We start from the raw sequence: 13,810 nt of genomic DNA on the forward strand, positions 1-13,810 counted from the left end.
GAAAATACTGTTTGGTTACTCTTTATTTAAAAATAGCAAAATCAAATTGCATGATTTCATTCGTTTTCTCCACTGTACACAGAATAAGTAATGATGTTACTATGGATATGAAATAAAATGTGTGTTTTTATATCTTTAAACCCAATTACTAAGTAGACTGCACATACATTAAAGTCACATTAAAATTCCATTTCGCGAAATAGAGATTACAACATTTAACTTTGCAAAAGTAGATAATTGAAATATTTTAAAAGCAATAAAAATAATTAGGTTAGATTCGAGCTACAATGACATAAGTTTGGGTTCAAGGCAAGGTTGCAGGGCCTCAACATGGGAAAAAAGGGAGGGACTGTTGGCCTGGCTCAGTGAGCCAGAACTCACCCACTAATCCCTACTACTGCCGTAAGCAGGTAATGAATTCCCAATGTATTAAGTTTAGGTTTAATAAATTATAAATATATTTATTAATAACATAATAATATACAAATATGTATAATCATAAAGTAATAAATAAGTCTACAGCTATTAATAATGTCCGTAATCTGTATAATTCCAAAATACGGATCCCTCGGATGCGGATGCTGCTTAGGCCTTGGCAGACTTATAAATTCCTGAAATGAGGGTTCATACCTACCCACTAGAATTGGTTTCATGGTGGTATCAGATGGGTTAGTGTACGGTAACCGATGGTCATCTTGCTTATAATCTCGTCTGCCAAGGTGTTTCGGCAGGAAAAACCTTGGCAGACTTATATATTTCTAAAATGGGGGTTCATACCTACCGACTGGAATTGGTTTCATGGTGGTATCAGATGGGTTAGTGTAGGGTAACCGATGCAGACCTTGCTTACATAATCTCGTCTGCCATGGTGTTACGGCAGGAAAAGCCTTGGCAAACTTATATATTCCTGAAATGAGGGTTCATACCTACCGACTGGAATTGGTTTCATGGCGGTATCAGATGGGTTAGTGTACGGTAACCGATGGTCATCTTGCTTATAATCTCGTCTGCCAAGGTGTTTCGGCAGGAAAAACCTTGGCAGACTTATATATTCCTAAAATGGGGGTTCGTACCCACTGACTGGAATTGGTTTCATGGTGGTATCAGATGGGTTAGTGTAGGGTAACCGATGCCGACCTTGCTTACATAATCTCGTCTGCCAAGGTGTTTCGGCAGGAATAGCCTTGGCAGACTTATATATTCCTGACATGAGGGTTCATACCTATCGACTGGAATTGGTTTCATGGTGGTATCAGATGGGTTAAATTAGGGGTCCCGTTGACCACCTTTGAGAGCGTCTGCCAAGCACTTCCGGCTAAAAAACTACTGGCAGACTTCGCTTTTATGTGTCTACATGTAAATTTCTAACTGCTGCCATAACTATTATTTCGGTATCAGATGGGTTAAAGGCCGAGCCACACCGGCTTGCGTGTGCGTGACGTGTGCGTGCGCTAAAATGTTGGAGCCGCAGACGCACACGTCACGCAAGCGGTGTGTCATCTCCCATAAGGATCTGTATACTACAACTCCGCACGCGCACGTGCACGTCACGCACACGCAGCCGGTGTGCACAGGCCTTAAATCAGCCCCCTTTTTTCGCACCGGAAGTGGCCTTCTTTTTCGTACTTTCGGCAAGTTCCGCCGTGGCAGACTATCGAAATCGGACTTAGCATCACTTTTATGGTTTCCCATTGTGTATTTCATCGTGGTATCAAGTCGGTTAGAAAATTTGCGGCCGGCTCTTCTACTACATATGATTGCATACGATCGCTCCGAGCGTGATTTTACCTTAATCCGACCCCGAACCCCGGTTAATTTGCGTTTCGCTTTGATATTGTAACTAAACATTTTGACCTTTTGTATAATCGTGCATATGAATATATGTACCTAATATCTACTGAATATACCACTCGTACCTACAAATAAATGTATTATATGTATGTACTTATAGAAGATACGAGTAAAGTAAAAGTAATTTAAAAATCAGTTATTAATTTGATTTTACCGCAATAGCTTTCCGTCTGTAACATTTTTCTTCTAAGTTAGAGAGAGAGAGTCAAATTATAGGGAACACAAGATAAGAAAAACCTTTAAGTACCTCTTAAAACCTACACAACCTATGCACATTCCTATTTCAAATTACACTCCTACTTTGTAATTAATTCAGCAGAATTAGTAAATTTTATTAAACATGTAAATGTTAATTTGTACTTAAATTAATTGTCTAGAACAGGCTTAATTAGCCTTAAACATTACATTCCGTCTCAAAGAAAAGAAAAGTGTTAACTTCTACAGATGGTTCAAGTTTTGAGAGCCTTCTGAATAAAAGGTAATTATCTAAACAGCGTTGTTCAAAGGAACAAGTACCTATTATTATTATGAAGGCAATACAAAAAAAATACAAATCATTTTCTGTCAGAAAGTGAGTAATAAAGTAATAATTGAGAGAGTAGAATGAGTAATAAGTATGTCTAAGTAATTTGAAAAAGAAGATTGAACATCCTATTGAAGTATTTGGTATTAAATGTCAACAATCATGTAAACAAACACTTTTCGAAGACATATCACACTTTTCTCAGGAATTACTTCAATTACAATTTATTTTCAATTTCAATTTATTTATTTTGCTTGAACATACACAGTTGTCATGGTTACATGTCATTGGGGTACTCAATAATAATACTTATATAGCCTGACAAGTTCTTTTTTAGCCCTGATATAATGTCGCTACAAACAGCTTACATATAGCAACAATACGTGTACGTCATGAATAGTCGGGACAGTGTGTATTGGCATCGTGCAAGAGCGAGTGAGGTATACAATTATGTACATGTGAGTTGTAGAAGTATGTTTCCCAATCGAAACCCAATCGAAAGAGCATGTTTAGTTGATAATTAAGTATGAATAATTTACCTATCCGCCATAATTTGATTCTAAATATTCGACCTCCGTATATATATTTACCAGATTCAGTCACTCGTGGTGGTAATGGCTCATTCTTATAATAAATATTTTTGATTATAGCACTAAAGACGCCTTAAATGAGAAAAATAATAATTTAATAATTAATATTCATATTTAGTACAAAACTAACCAGTTTATTACAAACTCACTATGAAAATCAGTACCGCGTCATGTCAACAAATAATTTCACAACATTGTTTAATGGAATGCTACTGAATCCCGTATCCTTTTTCTGTCGCAAGTATTTTAATGTATTTAAAATTATTTGTTTAGCATCGGTGTGAATTTTTTTGGGCATTTTGATTGCAAAATCTATTATTATCCTGAAATATTTACAATCATTTTCGATTTGTTTACATCGGTGACATTCAATGACTTTCAATGTCGGATGTCAAACAAAATAATTGCCATTAAAATAAATTAGTTCCATCGAAAATCCGCAACGTGGCGAGGGCTAAAAAGGAACTTGTTAGGCTTTACTTATTGAAATCAACCAAAACACCACTGAAAAATGTACCTAATTTCTAATAAGATTTTCATCAATAATTGCAGTAAGGGTCTAGATTTTCCACGGATTTGACGTTTGTTTGTTTACATGATAAGATTGACAAGACACGTAAGGGGCTGTCCATAAATTACGTCATTGATTTTTGACGATTTTTGACCCCCCCCCCCCTATAATCATCCAAAAATCATGCTTCAAATGACCCCATTTCCTCCTACTTCATGCTACCGTCATCCGATGTCCAGACCCCCCCCCCTAATTTGAAATGACGTAATTTATGAATACCTATAGGCGTTGAAAATAGGGATCTAATTTCTTTTTATTGGTTTATGGAGCTGAATTATTGTTATTTCAACCAGATCTGCTTGTCAGTTTCAGGAAGCCTCGTCATATAATTTTTTGCGTTATAATTAATTTATTATATTCTTATTGTTATATTTAATAGATAATAGCTTGTACCTATAGCTATTTACAAGCTTTTTTATATATAAATGTATTTGTAAATCTGTTTCTCAAAAACGGTGCCGTTTTTGATTATACTGGGAAAACTACTTTCTTTACGTGAACACGCATTTTCTCGGAAACAAAAAAGTCTACCTATTAATTTCATACCCGCAATTTCGCCAGCGAAGACAAATTTGCTGAACCAATTTATTAAATATTATGCGAAAACTTGAATTATTCTGCTCCAGCTCCATATACCTAATACGCCAATTTTTGCTCAGCCTTTGTTGCGCAAATAGGTATTAAAGTGTCATTCTATGGAACTTGCTAACTATGTACTAAACAAACCACCATCGCCATATTGAAATTGTCTATGAATGATGAATTTACTAGTGACTTTTTACACGACTGCCCAAACAAAAAAGAGTGTATTGTTTTGTTTACATAGTTAGCAAGTTCCATAGAATGACACTTTAGTGCGAGCGAGACACCCGATTCCAATATCATTCTAATATTTGATGTAGGTAAGTCGTCGTTATACTATAACAGAAACTGTAATCTGTTAATATCATCTCAGCTTATTGTATCGTTAACACTGTTAACTGCACAAATACGAGTATCAACTTTATTGCAATGTTATAAGGTCGACCAATGTTCAGTTGTTGCTGTTATTGCGCTGAAAATGTTGACTAGTCGGTGAACTGTGCATTATTCATGAACTCTGCATAAAATACGATATATTAAGCTTAAACGGTAAACATTTCAATCATAGTCTGAATTGATTAAGCATATTTAAATCATGGATTCCTATAAGTTCATACACACGTTTTGTTGTTACTACGATAAATGAATATTTAGTATCATCGCTGCGGCGTATTTGAATTACAGAAATAGCTAATAACGCATTTAAGAAACATAATAAAGTACGGTTCATGGTACTGTTACTAAGTAACTGTACCTAATTAATTATTTCAGCTAGAGACGCACAGCAGCAAAATTGCAACCATAACTATTTAGGTCAGTACTTTAGTACAATAAAAGCTATGATAGCCGCGCTTTTTAACCGACTTCCAAATCTCAAAGAAGGAGGTTATCAATTCGGTTGTATGTTTTTTTTTACTTTTTTTTATTTTTTTTATTTTTTTTTATGTTTGTTACTCCATATCTCCGTCATTACTAGACCGATTTTGAAAATTCCTTTTTTGATTGAATGTATATGCATACAGATTGGTCCCGTTTTTATCAAAACCCAGTTCTGATGATGGGATCCATGAGGAATCGAGGGAACTCCTCAAATCTTAAAGGCATACATATAGTGATTTTTGGGTTTTTATCAACAAATCAAGCATATACATCCAAAAAAGTGACATTTGATGAAGTGGAACTGCTGATGATGATCAGAACGGAACTCTTCAACGACGCATAGTTCACGGTTGGCGATTTGTCCTCTTCGTTACGTTTGTCAAGCAAGTTAAGTTTTTAAGCCACATTTTTGTCAAGCTCGAGTTCTGATGATGGGATCCATGAGGAATCAAGGGAACTCCTCAAATCTTAAAGGCATGCGTATAGAGATTTTTGCATTTACATCAGAAAATCAAGCATTTTCATTAAAAACTGATGCATTTGATGAAGTGGAACTGCTGATGATGATCAGAACAGAACTCTTCAACGACGCATAGTTCACGTTTGTCGATTTTTCCTTTTCGTTATGTTTGTTAAACAAGTTAAGTTTTTAAGCCACATTTTTGTCAAGCTCCAGTTCTGATGATGGGATCCATAAGGAATCGAGGGAACTCCTCAAATCTTAAAGGCATGCGTATAAAGATTTTTGTATTTACATCAGAAAATCAAGCATTTTCATTGAAAACTGTCGCATTTGATGAAGTGGAACTGCTGATGATGATCAGAACAGAACTCTTCAACGACGCATAGTTTAAGTTTGGCGATTTTTCCTCTTCGTTGTGTTCGTTAAGCAAGTTAAGTTTTTAAGCCACATTTTTGTCAAGCTCGAGTTCTGATGATGGGATCCATAAGGAATCGAGGGAACTCCTCAAATATTAATGGCATACGTATAGATTTTTTTGTATTTTCATCATGAAAACAAGCATTTACATTAAAAGCTGTCGCATTTGATGAAGTGGAACTGCTGATGATGACCAGAACAGAACTCTTCAACGGCGCATGGTACACGTTTGCTGATTACGAATTTCGGTTTTGACTTGGACTGGGACCCGGACTCGGGCTCATACCCGGATCCGGTTCGGACCCGGACCCGGACCTAGAGTCGGATCCGGATTTGAACCCGGACTCGGACCCGGACTCGGATCCGGACTCGGACCCGGTCTCGGACCCGGACACGGACCCGGACTCGGACCCGGACTCAGACCCGGACTCGGACCCGGACTCGGACTCGGACTCGGACTCGGACCCGGACTCGGACCCGGACCTTGACCCGGAAAATCACTATGATACCTTAACTAAATAAACCACTATGATTACCTATCTTAAAATGTAGGTATAAAGTATGATGATGCCAATCTTACTAGCCCTTCCCGCTTAAACCCCCGTACACCGCACCGCATGCGCCATTAAGTGGGTTAGGTTAGGTTTGAACTGCGATCCTCACAGAACCGAACTGCTATCTGAGAAGTGGGTTAGGTTAGGCTAGAACTACGACCCTTATGGCTCCTCTACACGATGGGTCAACGCCGGCCACTCCAAGGGACGCATTTATGCGTTAGAGGGAGCAAGTGATATTGCTATCTCATTCTACCGCATGGCTGCGTCCCTTGGAGTGGCCAGCGTTGGCCCATCCTGTAGAGGAGCCATTACAAAAGCGAAATGCTAGTAGAAAAGTGGGTGGTTTTACCTCCTTTTCTACGTAGTGTACCATCTACAATAATCTTTCACCGGCCCCCATGGAAGTCGGTTTTTTTTTTCTTAAAAATTATTATCAGTCATGGTAGGTAACCATCACATTTGAACAAGTAGGTACCTATGCGAGGGTGAAGCATGACACCGCAGCGTGGTGGACGACAACTGTGCAGCCCTCGTATCCTTACAGTGGCCGTTGTATTGTAATACAAATGGAAGCATATTTTTAACTTCTATAAATGAATCGAGTTTTCTGATTGTAAGAAAAATTGATTTCCCTATAGTTTCATTCATTCAGCGGCAAAAGTTCAATCTAACACACAATTTTATAGATTATTAAGAGATGGCGGGTGTAGGTAATTTTGAAACCTGTTTACTCGCTATTTTCGCCGTAGACTGTACAAGGGAAAGTCATAAAATATAACAATACTTATCGGTTGATACGAGTCAGCTAGACGAGTGTCGCGAACGACTAGTCGTTAATGTAAGTCGTTTTTATGGATTCGTTGTCAACACTGAAGACAGTTCGCCATGCCCGTCTGTCCGTTCCTCTATTAAAGAGCGTTTTAGGATTATTTATTACTTATATTAGTGATCAATGGTGCAAAGAACACTTGACACCGATAATCTAGAATCTTATCCACCCCAAAAAACTGATAAAACAAATACTCGTACTGCAATAAAACGCGCATTATACGCGCGCCGACTCACTTCTGTGGAACAAAGAATACAATATTGTTGGATAATCTATGTGTATTAATTTGTAATATTTAATTTGCTGGTAAGTACTCTACCATGATATAGATAGTAACGATAAGTGACCTAAGTGATATCCTTCGAATCAAATTTTTTGCCATTTGTTGCTTAAGTTAAAATAAAACCAAATTATATTTTGGGGATATTCTCAGACTTCTCAGTTGTATTGATTACTTATTACCTTAGTCGTCCTAGCCCCAAACTAAGCAAAGGTTGTACTTACTATGGGTATTAGTCGATGTCACTTATATACATGCTTAAATAGATAATAATAAATACATTGGGTACTTACAAAACAACATTTATTTAGGAACAAATGTTTGTGATAGGTAAACGTACAAATAAATACCCATACCAAAATTCGAACGAAAATATAGGTAAACTTAAAACGCCAGTCACATTCAATTTCAAACTGGTCGAAAATATATTTATCACGGGTTGCCATTGCATAACAAAAACACATATTCAAGCAGACGCTCGCCTTACAATTCCTGCATGAATCTGAGCTAATGCAATAGACTCCACTTCAGCAGCGTGACATACTGCCGTATTCGAACTTCAAGATATTCACAAGAGACGACACGTACTAGATCCATTCTAGATACGTTATTTAGATAATCAACTAGTTCTCTTTTGCAGCGCAATTCGGGCAACCAATGTCACTTTTACGTTAGAGTAAGATATCTATTAGATGTGAATTGGATCTCTAAGTCATATCCCGTGGAAATCGTTCAAGAGTATTATCTCCGGAATCGCGCAAATGTCAAATTTGACAGGTTAGATCTTAAACATAATATCGTTATCGTATCTTGGTGATGTCTAAAAGATATCTAATAGATATTTCAAAATCCGAATCGGACCCATTATGTACTGCACCTACTCGTACCTGTACACAGCTAGAACTATGCGTCACGGAGGTACTTAACTATGGGCTATAATCTGGCCTAATTTCGCATTGACGACCGGCTGGCGCCGCGCCGCGCCCCCACTCAGGCTAATGGCCCTTAGAAGACTGGAAGATGATACCTCTCTACTGATATCCTAGTACGTGTGTACTCTACTATTTCAAAGACGTTTATGGTCAATGAAAGTCACTCTTCGATACAATTTTCTAACACGTGTAGAACAATAAATAGCCAAAGGATAAAGGATAGCGTTGTTCTTCAACATTTGGAATAAGTAAGTGGCTAGCCGCAGCAGCCGGCCTAGCCAAGGTAACAATCGCTATCGCTTCGACAACGAAAAGCGTTATGTCTCTCTATCACTCTTCCGTATTAGTGTGACAGCGACAGTTGCGTTTCGATCGCTACGGAGCGTAAGCGATTGGCATCTTGGCTACGTGGCCTGGTGTGGTTTGGACAGGTGTTGGTGTCGTGGCTGACAGTTGCCTATTACGATTTATACAATTACAATTACGCAATAGTTATTTAAATTCAAATCATCTGAGTGTTATCAGTTATAAGACTTATAAGTTTAAGGTAATTCTTAAATTACCATAATGAATATTTAATTTTGTCATTAGATTAATGGTGCCTAAAAATTCTTAGCTTCTGGTCAGAGACCAGGGTGGGGCAACTGCCCTACCTTGCCCCACCGCGGGTACACCTATGTATTCTTTAACATAACAGAACCAAACCTACAACAGTTTAAAAAATCTTCACTTTATAATGCTCATCAATAGTAACTATTTATATTGAATTAAAAAAAAAATCTCCCAATTTTGCCTATCAGCTTATGGTTGCACTGTATCAGCTTATTACTGTATTTTACAAAATCGGTGTATTTTGTGGATACTTACATCATGGTACGTATAGAAGCTTTTACATTTTAACCGACTTCAATATTTTGAAGTAAGAGGTTGTCACGTTTGTTTGAACAGTTGGTATTTTAAATTGCCACCATAATATGTCAGGATCTGAAAGAACGTACTATTTGAAGAAGTATAACAGACCGTAGTTATGCAGAAAACGACCAACTCAATTTTTTTATCAATGCAGAAAGCGACCAACGCTACTGAGTTAGGGTGCAAGTCACTTTGACAAAAATAAAAAGTTGGTCGCTTTCTACAGAACTACGGTCTGTTATACTTCTTCAAATAGTACGTTCTTTCAGATCCTGACATATTATGGTGGCAATTTAAAATACCAACTGTTCAAACAAACGTGACAACCTCTTACTTCAAAATATTGAAGTCGGTTAAAATGTAAAAGCTTCTATACGTACCATGATGTAAGTATCCACAAAAGACACCGATTTTGTAAAATACAGTAATAAGCTGATACAGTGCAACCATAAGCTGATAGGCAAAATTGGGAGATTTTTTTTTTTAATTCAATATAAAATAGGTCAACATAATACAATGAGGCGTCCACACAAGTGTATTGATTACCCGCCGCGGTATCATAGCGTCATCACGAGGGAATTACGCTCATCCGATGGTATCTGCGTAATTGAAGCCTAATTTAATATTTTTCGGCGGCTCTGACACACGCTATCAGATTTTGTTTGCCAGTTGTCAAATATTATTTTCACTTCTCATGCTCAAAAAATGCACCTTTATGTCATAGACGACATAAAATCGCATTTTATGCTCTAGAGCATAAAAGTAAAATTTTCTTCTAAGACTAAGATAATCGGTCTCAACAGCCAAACAGTTAAAACATATTGCACAATTGGGTAGGTAAAGTTTTTTGAAGATAGGCAAATTATATTTTTTTCCGATAGTATTTATTATAGCGATCACGGAAATGCAGCTCTTTTATTTTTATTTCATTTTATTGATTAAATATAATTTATTAAATGATCGATATGACGTTTGTGAGATGGAATGGCAGATCCAAGTAATTCCTTTGCACGTAGTAAATGGGACGAGATAGAAAAAAAACGATGTCAACTGTCGGTGTCACTTAGCTCTCATTCCCGAAAAATAACGGACAAGCCTCATGTTACCTTGCGAATTGCTATTAATGTTATCATTGAGATTTTCGACGACCTCAGCACGACCCACGGACTTCTGATTCCCCACGACATCTGCGCGTATTTGGACAAAGATTGAATTTACTTTCGATAACTTGGCACTGCATAATTATTGGACAACGTTTTCTTCCCCACCCCTACACGACGGCCCCTACGCTGACCCTTGTACAGAGTTTTGCAAGAAAAATAAGCGAGTTCATACGAGATTGCGAGCAGATTCTACAAATTTGAAATTATTATCATAACAGTGATAAGCACAATGCCGTTGAATTAGAGGAGCAATGGCCGTACAGGAGTACGTATCCGTGAAATACATAGGTACATAAAACTTTCTTCACTTGTGTTTTGATTTTTATTATTAAATTGCCATGAGCTGTATTTGTGTGTTAAGTTCGTAAACAAGAAATCGGTCTAATTTTTTCTAACAATTTCAACCATCTGTTAGTTTTGTGTGGTTATCCTCATTTTATGAATGTTGTTCTTATTTTCAGGTGGATGTAAACATTCATTGGCGGTATTATACTGATGGCTAATTAGAACCATTGAGCCATGACATACTTCCTTGCAGTGTTATTCGGCTAAGCCTCGAGCATCCTGTGAATCTGAAGGATATAATTATTTCCGTAAAAAAGAGCAATCGAATTAGGACCAAGATATCCCGAGAATCTAAACACATTTTATAAAAAATGCAATAAAATGAAAATGGGAGACTCTCTTATTTTAACAATGTTACAAGATCATGACAATGTTATGGTCTATACTTATTAAAATTTTAAAACCAACATGTCTTTATCTTTGACTTGAAAATGTACAAATGATTTGGGTTAAATTTTATGAAAAGCAACTTATGCTAAAAATCTTTTATTATTATATGTCAAATTATCGTGAACTCGATGTTGCTTAAGGCGTATCCAGATTAGTCAATTTTTCGCCAATCTGATTAAATTGCCCGATCGAATCGGGACGTAGGGACGCAAACGCCAATTTGGCTCGCCGAATTCAACCGCCGATAATGACCGATAAAATGAGGTGCGGACACAAGAACACCAATTTGTGAGGCTAGTATTTTCGTTATGGGGCATTTTTTCAATTTAAATGGCTCTAATATCACCATAAATCTAAAAATGGAGATTGACTCCAATTTCATTTCTGATCAAATCGACCGATTTGATCAGTCCCGTCTGGATACCGCTTTAGCACCGCGAAAGGGCGCTGCGCGCGGATTGACGCATGCGCGTACCGTATGCTTAGTATCTATGGTAATATAATTTTAAAAAATATGCAAATAAAAGGCGGCAAATTTTATTCGTTGTGCAATACTCAATAAGTTACCGCTTGTTATTTTAATACTCGTAATAAACAAAATGAGTTCAAGTGACGAAAACGACCTGGAATAGACGGCACACCGCCTCATTTGAAAGCAGAAGCAAACTTAATAATGAATAACTAGCTTCCTGCTAAGTCCAGGGACAAATACAACAGGACTTACGACATGCTCATGCTGTGGAAGGACACAAGAAGGACAGCCAAAACGCAAGAAACACCTACTCTGAAAGTGGTTTTTAGCGTATTTCTGTGACAAAGTGAAAACTAAAAAGCCATCTACATTTAATATAAACTAAGAATATGCGTTGTTTTTTTAATTGTATTCGCATCACTTTACCCCTATTAAATACGCTTTACTAAATTGAATTTGTTTTATTTCCTCACATAATTTGAGAATAGTGCTTACTATGTATACCTCAATGGAAGCAAAAATGTAGTATTTTTGCGAGTTGATACACTTGCTACTTGTGTATAGTGGCAAATGTATTAAACCCGCAATCAACACTAATCAATATGTAAACAGGCCCCAACGTGAAGCACATTTACCCTACAGACATACTTATCCATATTGACCATATTTGAACCTCTCAACTCTCTTCAAGGGCACGCCACACAGCGTGATTCTATATACTGTTGTAATGTTAATGCTTAAGGATAATAATTTGTGGATTTATAAAATAAAACGAAACGAAATTTACTGGATTTATATTATATTATTTTGGATTTATATTATAAGTTTTCTAAAGTACAGTCGCCATCAGATATATTGGTGCAGCTAGGGTGCTCATAAATATCTGAACACGCCTCTATTATCAGGGCGTGCGTGTTCAGATATTGTGAACACCTTGCCGAGCCCATATATAATAGCCAATAACGACCTAGTTATAAGACTATTACAATCTTAATCATTATGTATGTATAATACAACAATCACGTTTATATAGTCCTCACAAACGTATAAGTTACCATTTTGGCCAATATATCTTCAAAGCTTGGCACCGAATCGCTGTTAAAGACTTTGGTGTGCTCAAATACGCTGAATTTGGAAAGTAACGTCTGTACTTCCTACAAGACGGTACGACGCACTTTGAGTTCATCTCTGTAATATTCTATTTCCATTCGAACGTTTCCGGGATCGTCTCCATCTATTGTGTTGATACTGAGATCCAAAATGACTCGTGTAGCAGTCCAAGAGTCGTGGTGAAGGCGTTAATGAAAATGTTCTCCAAGAAGCAGTGCCAAGTAGTCGAAAGCAATCGTTATCATTATCAAAATATCCGTGTTGATCGTGCTAGGGACGTTAAAAATACTTATTCTAGAAATCACACCGACATCCAATTACAAGAAATCACAAATGTTTCGTCCGACCATTATTTTCCAATTATTTGCAAGTTATTTTCCAAGAATGACACTGACAGTTGACATCGATTTTTTTTCTATCTCGTCCCATTTACTACGCGCAAAGGAATTAATTACTCGAATCTGCCATTTCACCTCAGAAACGTCATATCGATCATTTAAAAAATTATATTTAATCAATAAAATGATATAAAAATAAAAGAGCTGCATTTCCGTGATCGCTATAATGAATACTATCGGGAAAAAATATAATTTGCCTATCTTCAAAAAACTTTACCTACCCAATTTTACTGAGCAATAAAATTGTGTTGATGACAAAACTTGTTATATTATTTTATTTTTGCTACAATTTATTAGAAATCCGTATTTTCTGTCATTAAATTTAGTAAATCACATAAAATACGAGTCGATTATATCGTTCAAAAATGCTCCGAAATGTTTGACTTGGCAGAAAACCAAGCGTCTGAAACTCTGATCACATGTTGAAAATTAAAAAAAAAATTAAAAAGTTAGTTGGCGGGAATTGGTTATGTATTATGTTCTTTCGCTTTATGACAATTTCGTGGTGTAAATTGCCGTGCAAATGTGTTTTATTTTCCTCGCAAT

This window comes from Cydia fagiglandana, chromosome 12 (assembly GCF_963556715.1).
Source record: "Cydia fagiglandana chromosome 12, ilCydFagi1.1, whole genome shotgun sequence".
Classification (NCBI taxonomy): domain Eukaryota; kingdom Metazoa; phylum Arthropoda; class Insecta; order Lepidoptera; family Tortricidae; genus Cydia; species Cydia fagiglandana.